The sequence below is a fragment of the Fukomys damarensis genome, unplaced genomic scaffold, assembly GCF_012274545.1.
Source record: "Fukomys damarensis isolate Sample0158 unplaced genomic scaffold, DMR_v1.0_HiC HiC_scaffold_4, whole genome shotgun sequence".
NCBI lineage: Eukaryota > Metazoa > Chordata > Mammalia > Rodentia > Bathyergidae > Fukomys > Fukomys damarensis.
Window position 1 is genome coordinate 2,770,391 of NW_022900916.1, and position 11,159 is coordinate 2,781,549.

Genomic DNA, 11,159 nt, shown 5'->3' on the forward strand with positions numbered 1-11,159 from the left:
GGAGTCCAAGCTTTTATTTTTCAGGTAAGCTGCAGGGCAGAGATGGCTTTCTATTGGCAAGTCCCTCAGCGTACCGACCTGGTCCTCTACAGCCTGTTTGAGTTTGTGTTTCTCACTCCAAATAATTAAGCAGATGTTACACGTGCTTAAATGATCTGTCCATATAATTGCACCGCAATTTTGTGCAACATCGTAATCTAAGCAATCTGGCCCTTTTTGCCAAGTCTAGAGGGGGCTTTTAGATAACTCTTTAACCCTCCGCATCAGTTGCTCAACTTGTTTGTTTGGTTTCACTTTTACAATATATATTGAAATAAGGCCCGCATAATGCCATCGCTGAAGCTCCTGGGGCAGAGTCCTGCTGCGATTCACAGGCAGCCCTCGCCCCTTTCCTGAGTCTGGCCTCAGCTGGCAGAGCCCTGGGAGGCAGATAGTACAGGGCTCCCTGCTGTTTCAGAGCCCCCGGAAAGTGGAGAAGCCACATTCCATCCATTCCTGGCTGGGAGGGCGCCCGCCGTATCGTCCCAGAATCGCTGCTTCTGGAACCAGCTAGGTACTGCAATCTCACAGCCCGGACCTCCTGGGTCCTGCAGTCGCCCAGAGCTCTCAAGACGCACCCCAACCCTGGGACACTCCCGCAGTGCCTTTCTCTTTGTGAAGATCACAGGCAAGCGCAAGGAACTTAAGTTATATTTTCAGTTGCTTAAGCAAGCGAGTACTCCTACCCCACTGAGCATTCCACAAGTGTCCACCCTTGGAAACTGAAGAAACAGAGAGGGACAAGAATTGTGACACAAAGAATGGGATGTTGTCATTTACAGGAAAATGGGTCCAACCTGAGACCATAACGTTGGGTGAAATAAGTCAGACATCAAGTTTAATAGTGCGTGTTTTCTCGTGCGTAAGAAACTTAAAATGTAAAAACAACCACAAAACAATGGGGAGATGGTAAGAAACAAAAACTGGGTCGAAAGACAAGGAAATAGAGATTCTAAAAATTGTACTTTTAAGAAGAGCTGCAGCTTTAGGATACGAGCCCAGTTTATTTTTTTTCTCTTTCTTCCGGAAACACTGTAAACCTCGCAACTTCTTTTCACCAACAAATGCATTTTCTCTTTCCCTTTTCACTTGCAAATGTCCTCCTTAACCTGTGAATTTCCCCTGTGAATGGACCATTATCCCACCATGGGTGGGCCACCAACGAGACACGACTAAGGCCATAGATTATCAAATTCCTTGCATTCCCACCACCCCAGCCCTGGACAGAGCCCGGTTCCTGACTGTGCTGCTTCTTGTTTCCCTGAGCACCTGCCAGGCTTTGGAATGAATCCTTCATCTGTCTAATAAACCCTTCCTTGGCTCTTACCGGAGCTTCCTGAAAATATTTTTTCTGTGACGGAAGTCCATGAACTCACATCTTTTTCTACCAAAAGGGTGGGTTAAATTCTTTTTTCAGCCTCAGGCACCCCACCTCAGACCGAGACTGTAAGGGAAACAAAAAAGCAGAATTTTTGAAGAAGGGAAAAGGGATTAGCGGGAAATGAAAGGTAAGGCAGAGGGAGTAAAACAATGAAAATGATCAAATGATTATGCATTGCAAAAAATGATTTAAAAAGTATTATGACAAAAAATTATGATTTCCTGTAACTTACAGAAGGCCTTAATATTTACAAAGATAGCCACTAACTCCCACTGAGGGGAGAATCAATAGAACTTTAAATAATTTGGCAATTACTTGAGATCAAATAATTTGTTTTCCTGGGAAAACATAAACACAGGCAACTACTTGCACCAAATCTATTTAAAATCCTGTCTAACTTCACTGGCTGTGGCAAAAATATAAAGCATTTTGAAAAATATGATTCCTAAATTTAAGGGTTCATATTTCAATATTAAACAAGGTTTACATTAGCTGGATAGAGCTTTGTTACAGAGATGTCCAGGGTTAGTTAGTAGGCACTTGCTTCACTGTTCTTATTGGAGGCCCCAAAATGTATGTAAGAGTATTAAGCATTGAAATAATTACTTGCAGTCCTTAAGTCCTCAAAAATTATCCCTAAACATGTAGGTATTTAGACTAAAAGTACAAGCTGATTTTACGGTTGTCTTTTTCCTTGACGTACGCTGGCATTGTGAATGCTGGTTAGGGAGACGGTGGGGAGGGGCTGCATATTCTCGAAGTAATTTTTTTAAAAGGGAATTGTTATGGAATGGATAATTTTTGACCCAGTAGAGTAGGGCCCGGAGGATATGGCTGGGAGTGGGCGTGGCCTGTTGCTCACAGGATCCCGGAGCCAAATGCAGAACAGTTCCGAAAGTTCTGGAGAGTTCTCTAGAGAATCCAACAAGTTCTTAGTGGGACGCCTGGACCTGACCTGGCCTGGGCGTGGGGTCCCAGCGCCTCTCAGAACCCGCACTTTTCGAAGGAGCTCCCTGTAAGCTCCAGCTGAGTGACGTCGGGTGAGTGTCCACTGCAGGTTAGGGCCTCAGAAGACTGCATTCTGAGCTGCAGGCCAACCTGTCAGCAGTCTTTAAAACGTCTGATATTCACAGTTCTCATCACTGCGTGGAAAGGATTACATCCTCAGATTTTGAAATACAGTTTTAAAATTAGTGAGTGAAGTAACAGCAACTGTGCAGACTTGGCTGTTTCTAAGACAATGAAAATCATAGAACCTACCATAACCTCCTATAATGAGTCCTTCATCTGTCTAATAAACCCTTCCTTGGCTCTTACCGAAGCTTCCTGAAAATATTTTTATTTATTTTTTTAGTAGTAGTAGTACTGAGGATTGAACTCAGGACCTTGCCCTTTGGAGGCAGGCACTGGAACCACTAAGCTAAATCCCCGGCCCTACCTCAAAATTATTTTAAACAGTACAAACGAACAAATACATAAGCTTAAACTTACCTTCCCTCAATTTTATGTATATATAATATATATATTATATATATGCAAAATATATAGCTATAATTTTTATACATATAAAATAATGTCCAGGTTTATATTAAACTTACTCCCTCAATTTTATGTATATATAATATATATATTATATATATGCAAAATATATAGCTATAATTTTTATACATATAAAATAATGTCCAGGTTTATTTAGGGAATACATATCCTGCCAATTATGTATACACTTCAACATCTTTCTTTCCTAGTGGTAGAAATTATAGAGGAGATATCTACAAGTCTTCCAGTTAATGTGCATTATTTCAAATGATATTATGGTTTAGTTTACTACCAATTAATAAAAAAGTTGCCATATTCCATAACAACCTAAAGTTCCTCTGCCTCTTAAATTCAACAGCTTTGTTGTGAAGCTATCGAGAGCGTGGTAGAAATCAGCGCCTCCTCTCCGTCTCCAGAGCAGAAAAGCTGTCTGCAGAGTGAGGTCAAGTGGAGGACGCTTCCGGAGAATGAGGTCTGAGGCCTGGCCCTGTTACTCTGAGAGGTTCTAAGGTGGCCTCGTGTCCACCCAGAGGGCCTGCGCCCCTCAGTAAACAGGAACCTTCCACCCCAAAAGTCCAACTGAGGGTTCTTGTGTTATTTACAGCTTCTGTATAACTTGGCTTCTATTCCCCTCTGGATTTAAAACTTTAATTTGAGAAAGTTATGAGGGGAATTAAGAATTAACCTTCAAATTTCTATACTAAGGTGTTTTATTTCACTTTTAAATCCTTTTGTAACTCAGTGACTCATGGTCCCAAAGATATGCTTTAACTGGGAAAAAGGAGCAATCTATTTTAGTCTAGACTTTCTCAAATATACTCCTAATAGCCAAATTTTAACCTATAGCCACTCAAATATTAAGTGTCTAAGATTTTAATTTTTAGATAATGAGAGAACCATGTGGTTCTGAAATGGTTTTAAGAATTCAGGTCCTCTACACGTAATACTGAGATGGGGTACCTAGGACGGAGGTGGTGAACCTGTGGCACATATGCCCCCCCCTGCCACGCAGGACGCTCTCTGTTGCTCCCCCACATCATCCCAGCAGCTGAGCTCTGGATGATACACACACAGGCCATGCGCATGCTCCGAAGGGGCAATGATGTCACAGCAGAAAGGAGTGTGGTGTGATGAAGTCACAGTGGATAGGGCGATGACATCACGAGCCGCGACACGTTAGATTTCACTTGCCAGAACTTTCCAATGGCGGATCGGTGCACTTCCAAGGATAGATTTTGTTCTCTTTTTCTTGGCTGGCTGTAAGTTTTAATACATTCATTTTTATTAAAGCAAAATTTTAGGTTTTTGTTTTCTTACAAAAAAATTAAATTTGTCAGATTTAACAAAGAGACATTCTAATTAAGAGTCGGAGACTCTATTAATGTGGTGCTTTCCCCCGGCATGTTTGAATCTGCAGCATCATAGGCAGTTGTTTGTGAAGAGTTTATGAAAACAAGAGCAAGGAGATATGTTTGCTTGGACTGGCTGTGATGCTAGGAGAAGCCCCGCGAGGTAGGAAATGCACTGAAAAAGTGAGGCCTTTCTCGGAGCAGGCCAAAGGCTGGCGTTCCGGGGAACATCGCCCCTTATGCTGGTGTCAGCAAAGGACGGTGGTGGCGCTTCACAGGATTGCAGTTTGGGCACTCGGTCTCTGAAAGGTTCGCCGTCACCGATCTAGGAGGTATCAGGAACGAGCCCCATAGGAGCCTTCTAGGGTGCGTCCTACTGAGGTTCTGACTCGAGGAAGCCAGTTTATGTTGGCAAAGTTGATGATCCCTTCATGCTGGCTCTAATGCCCCTCGCCCCTCCCAGCCCTGCAGGCCTCATTCTTCCGCAGCCTCCTTCCGCTCTGTGGTCAGTCCCTGCATACGGCCAGTCTTCTGCATCCTCCCAGTGTGCCTGTGTCTTTCTTTCTTTAATAATATTTGCTGAGCAGACAGCCATGCCCGCTGTCCCTACCACTTTAGGTATCTCAGCTGAGGAAGCTCTGTTTCTAAGGCGTTCTGGCTTGAGTTACCTGCTTGCCTTATACCTCACAATCAGCTCATTAGTAAATTCTATCAGTTCCAAAGTATGTTCAGAAGCCGAACCACTTTCCTTTCCTTTCAGCTTTGTCTGTCTCTAGTCCAGGCACGCATCGTCTTGCTCCAGAATTACCTTTCCAGTTGCCTGACAGATCTCCAATGTTAGTCATTCTCCCCTCTCTGTGCCCTCCAGTCTGTGCTCAGTGCAGTCCGAGGGTCCCTTCATATTACACCCTCCTCAGCTTAAAACACAATCGCCTTTGTTCTCATCAGAGCAGAAGCCTCCTCTGCCCCGCCTCACTACCTCTCAGTTCTCCTTTTCTCTCCCACCCCGTGATGGCCCCTGTTCTTCCTTTATCCCACAAAACTCCACTGGTGCCTCAGAACCCGTGATGTCCCTGAAATGCTACTTTCCCGGGAGTCCAGGTGGAGCTGGACGGATGGCTTATTTCCTTCATCTCTCTTGGGTCTTGGTTTAATTTTCACCTTCGCAGGGAGATCATTACTACCTACAGATGACAGCTTTTATCACCTTGATAAACCACTGTCTCTTCTTGGCCTTCTCTCTGAAATGTGCTTAATACAGTCTGTTTTATGTATTTTATTTGTCTCTGGCCTTTCCTGAGCATATGAGCTTGCTTAGTTCATTTGTCACTGGTATTCATGGTTGAATTCTCAGTAACTACAGCAGGTGCTAAATAAACAGTTCTTAAATAAATTATTAATCTTTCTCAGTGACTATGCTTGTGCTTCCATGAAATTTTAAATACGTATACAGGGAAAGATGTACAACTGTTTTTTAAGCATCACAATTGGAGAGCATCAGGCGGGCTCTGGCGCCCAAGATCTTGTGTGCGCTTTTTGGCTTCGTCGTGCACAAGCTGCCTGACCATGGAGGTGATGCTGCATCCACCTCCCCGAGTGGTCACACTGTGTCAGCAGAGACCGGATCAGAACCAGCTCTAGGATGGTTCCTAGAGTTCCCGGGCAGGGTGAGCAGAGGCTACTCCTGCCCATGGTTCCCCTGGGGGCGTAGGGATGCACCCTGCATCCTGTCTGCTCTGTCTCACTGGTCTTCCTGCCCTGGAGAAAGCGATGGGCGCGTCAGGGTCTCCTCTGATGCTATGTCCGGCCAAGGTGGCCTGGGCGCACCTCAGTTTATCTGTAATTGCTCACACTCACTGCTACTTAGTCAGAATGGAAGTGAAATCACCACCCTTTCTCACGAGAACAGTGGGAGCTTTAGGACCATAAAGAAGTGCTGGATGTCCTCTGGGAACCCAGGCCCATCCTGAGGAAGTGGGGATCCCTGCTGTGGGGGGGTCCTGCTCTGCTCGGTGGAACTCTGGGGTCCAGGTCTGCAGTTTCCCTGTGGTGTGCGGTGTGTGCGGGCCTGCGAGTCGGTGGAGTCAGCTCTGAACGTCTCCAGTTTTTCCAATTGCAGAGCTCAGAAGTTCCAAGGTCTCTGTCGCTGTGGTCAGTTTAGGTGCCTTGAACGCTCTGGAAGTGACTTCTGCCTCAGAAAGTGACACGTAATTGTGCCTGTTGAGTCAACCTGGAAGCCCTCTCCTAAGTTACGACAAGTAGAAAACTTTTACACTAACTCTCCATGTAGGAACTGCTCTTGCACAGGGCTCTTTTGATCTACGTGCATTCTACTGTGAAGGAAAAGGAAACGGTGAGAGAGGGAAAGACAAACTCAGACAGAACGGCAACTTTCAAAAGGACTCGGTCACATTTTAGAAATTGGGGGAGAGGGGAAAATTAAAGCAAACTCTCCTTCACAGATACTTCTTTCTGTAGGATTGGTAGAATCTGTAAATACATTTACATAGAAATCAAATTATCTATTACTGTTTGTGGAAGCTTTTGCAAGGCAATATGTGGTTAAGTAATCAAAGAACTAGAGATGAGTTAGATCAGACTCTGGCTTGTTTCCCAGAAAATACAATATTCTATGAAGGAAAGCAGTGTAATCGGTTTCTTATGCTACCTACTCAGGTGTCCCATGGTTAGTGGAAATTTAAACCAGATATTCAAAAAGACTACTTAAAATGTAAAGAAATAAGACCAAATACCAGTTATAGTTGAATAGTACTCTTGTGCCTGAATATGAATTCTGAATGCATGAAATATATAATCCTCACAGAGCTAGGAGAAATAAATTGAAAATAATGTCTGTGGGTTTATAGAATTAGAACATATTCAAAAGTTAAAAAGACACCCAATTTTGTCTCCCTGCATAACATAATGGAGTAATCCATTGATTTAAAGGCTAAACCATATTAAGGAAATGCTAGTCACTGTGGTAGGTATAGAAATGTGCTTCATAGATTTTGAATGAATACGTGAATTAGCCGTAAACCAAGCCACAAAACTCAGATACAACCAAAAATGTCTGAAGCTGTGCTTGCTTCAGCAGCACATATACTAAAAATGTCTGAAATTAAGCAATAGGGGAACGAGGCCCATATATTCAAATCGTTAACTGGAATGTGTAATCTTCTACCTGTGAAATTGTTTTAAAAGGCTGCATAATTGTGCCTGGGATTTAGATCTGTGCTTCCACTGCCTGCCTCACAAGCACAAGGAACCGAGTTCAATCCCTGGTACCGGCCAAAAAAAAAAAAAAAAAAAGATACATAATTTAGGTGGTCATGGGAGAAGTTGTTGTCAGAAGAATTAAGATAATGTACTCGCACACCTGATCATTGCTATCACTGTTGATTCGGACTCTTTGGCCCATAGTGTAGGTTCTTAATGAGTAAACTAGGGTTCTCTTGGGCTGCGTGGAGCATCTTTGGTTTCAAGACTGTGGCAACACTGCCTGTACTTAGTGGCCGAGGGCCAGGAACCGTAGCATCCACAATAAAAGGGTGACTTGGTGTGAGCACAAATTTCATACATGACTCTGAAACATTTTGCTTAATATTCATATACTGTACTTGAAGCGATATAATTATTAGAATCGCATTCTGTTTTACATGTAAAATTATTTTGTGTTTTTTTAAATATTCTAGCTTTCCCAGGCACACAAATGTTGTGCTAATTGAACTATACATTTGTTTATGTCTTCATTTGTTTGTTTTTGTGATCTCCAAACACTACAAGGTCACCGCTGTCCCTCACTGGAATGGGCTTACTGGTGTCTTTTCTGGTCCCTTCCCTCAGAACAGCATTTTCTGTGAGCATGAAGCAAACAAAACTGAAGCAGTAGAACATTTTTTTAAGGCCTGGAGAAAAGCTGCTATCAAGTGGCCCTCCCAGGCCTCCTTTCCCTGGTTTTGCTAAATCCTGCAAGGACAAAGGGACCACATAGGAAGAAGTCATCACAAACCCTATCCTTGCTGTCTGAGCCTAAGAGGAAGAAAAAGATTTAGAGAGTGGAGAATCTAAGCAAACCAGAGCGCACAGCTCCTTAGTTTCTCCCACGAAGGCTTTTCCCACACCGTAGCCCATTCTGTGCAAGTGTCAGCGGGAGAAATGTGGCCTCGAGCTGCGCCTCGCTCCTCCTGCTCTGTGAAAGTTGGAGAGAGGGAGAAGAGTGCAGCAGCTGCACCCCGACGATCATCACATTTACTGCTACTGTGTTAGAATGGAACATTTCCGTGTTTTCACAGGAACCTACCACGTTTCGCTCTTGTATTTATTTTTATTAGTACATTTTACATATGCACAGTGGCGACATTCATCACAGAGAACGTGTACCTGGGCTGATATAGCTTCCTTCTGTTTTCCCATTTGTTTCCCCTCCCTCCAACCCTTCTTCTCCTCTTTATTGACAAAGCTTGGTTTCCCCTTTCCCCTCCTATTCTTTCTTTTTTCTCATCCCTTCCTTCCTTTCCCTCACTATATGTCAGAGTATTGAAAATATTATATATATGGGAACACTTGGAAAATTTCCACCAAAAATTTTCTGGAGATCGGTGCCCGGTAGTCATTTCTTTTATTTTCTATTTTCCCCACTTTTTATCTGTTCAGAGAGCTCTGAACTGATTTTCAGTGAAGGGTGATGCGATCTCCCCCCGCCTCTACCCTCCCGTCCCCCGCTCTGATGTATACCCTGGGATGGCAGGTCTTGAATGACTGGTACACATCACACACTGTGTCAGAGAGCTCTCCACAGCCTCACCACCCTGAGTGTGGTTCATGGAGACCCCTGCATGGGCTTCACCTGTTAGGAAAAGTATTAAGAAGCTCTAAGAGCCCAACCCCTAGCAGAGTCAGCTAACCATGACAGAGCAAAAGGTCGCCTTAAACATTCCTGAGAGGCAGGAACCAAGATAAACGTCTGGTGCGGAACAGACCCTACCCCTTTGAACAATCCATGGTCCCACTTCCCCGAAGTCCCCACCCTTTGTAACTGAATGTTCCCGTAATTGACCCCTTTCTCGGAATTCCCCCTACCCTATAGCTTGTGGTTTTTTCCGTTAAAAACTGTGTCTCTACCCTGCTTCGGGGCTCAACTCCTCTGCCCCTGCAAGGGTTATGAGCTGAGCCCCAGCACCCTGGAATAAAGACCTCTTGTGTTTTGCATCAAGGATCGTCTCTCCTCTCCGGGGTGTTTATGGTGCATCACGGCGTCCCTGACTCAGCGTGGTGGGATTCCTCCCTGGGAATTCGGGGCTCCTCCTCTGCCCCTGCGAGGGTTATGAGCTGAGCCCCAGCACCCTGGAATAAAGACCTCTTGTGTTTTGCATCAAGGATCGTCTCTCCTCTCCGGGGTGTTTATGGTGCATCACGGCGTCCCTGACTCAGCGTGGTGGGATTCCTCCCTGGGAGGATGTTACACACCTACAGTGCGAAATGCAGACTTTCAGGCCCCAGGACCAGAATCTGCACTTTAATTCAAGAAGCAAAGATTGAGACCAAGAGTGAACATGTTTTCTGTGAACAGACTAATGTAAATATTGTAGACTTTGAACACCTTTCAATCTTTGTTTCCACTACACCCTTGGGGCTGCTGTACAAAAGCAATGATAGATAAGATGAAGCAAATGGATGCGTCTGTGTTTCAATAATACTTTATCTATGAACAGAGTGATTAATTTTCATATTACCCAAAATGCTATTCTTTCCATTCCTTTGCACTGTTTAAAGCTCTTGGCTCCTCTTAGCTCCCAAGGGCTGCCAGGTTCAGTTGTGCCGTGCTTTGAGGACCCCTGGGCTACAGTACCATAATCCTCACAGCGTAATGATCTATGCCCAGAAATAGACTATCCCAAACTGCAAGAGTTAGATGGCAAACAGAAGGAATCTAATTCCAACACCCAAAAGACATACTAACGACAATACATACAATTATGTAAGGAAAAGAAAATTTCTTTCATTATATATGTAAGCATATGTGCTTTATGCTACTATAAAGAATATTGAAAAATGTGAGAGATAAGATTAAATAGAGACACACACTTAAGTCTCCTTCCTAAAACATGTTTTGTATGCACACAGACATTACTATGATACAGTTTTCTATTCTAATTTTCTCACCTAATATTATTTCAGTAGCCCTTTTCAAGTTGTAAAATGGGCTCAAAAGCCTAATTTTACATGACAGTTTAAGAGTCTAACGTAAGGATGTGTCATAGTTTATTAGGCCTCGTTACTTTAACAGGCCAGAAGAAAACCAGGAGGATGAGTCAGGATGACTCACAGAGCACATCCACCCTGAACAGAGGCAGTGGTTCCAGATGTGCCTGATTACAGAGCCCAGGATGAATCAGGTGTCCACCCAAGAGTCAGCTCTGGACAGGAGGGGACGTGGACTCGTGAGGAGAAGGCTCTGAGATGAGCCTCTCCTTGCAGTTAATGGGTGTGTCAAGAGTGTTAACAGTAAGTGCAGGTTGTGAAAGCCTTGCTCCTCCCTGTGTCTTTCTGAAATACCAGTGGAAGTTCAACACAGCCAGGCAGAGGAAATCTGCACCAGACCTTTTTAGTCATAGTCATCCTAGACTTTGGGAAATTACAGGGAAAAGTGATGGGATCCTATGAAAGGGCTTCTGAGATGCTCATTGCTTATCCTCCATGAAGAAAAATAAAAATAAACAATGCAATCCTTCCTGTTTAGAAGTGAAAATGCTATAGCAGTATGATGAGAAAGATAAAACAGCAAACATAAAAGCGGTGAAAGGAATTTTATAATTATGTTAGCTTTCGGCAAAAAGTTATTATTATTA

General features: G+C 43.7%; 1 long non-coding RNA gene across 1 annotated transcript; it reads right to left on the reverse strand.

The window, feature by feature from the left end:
• Positions 1–1,367: 1,367 nt before the first annotated feature.
• Positions 1,368–5,180, reverse strand: LOC104870887. Its single transcript, XR_782647.1, has 3 exons — positions 5,117–5,180; positions 3,920–4,216; positions 1,368–1,483 (listed from the first exon to the last, which is right to left on the reverse strand). It is a non-coding gene; the product is annotated as an uncharacterized LOC104870887 (long non-coding RNA).
• Positions 5,181–11,159: the final 5,979 nt, after the last annotated feature.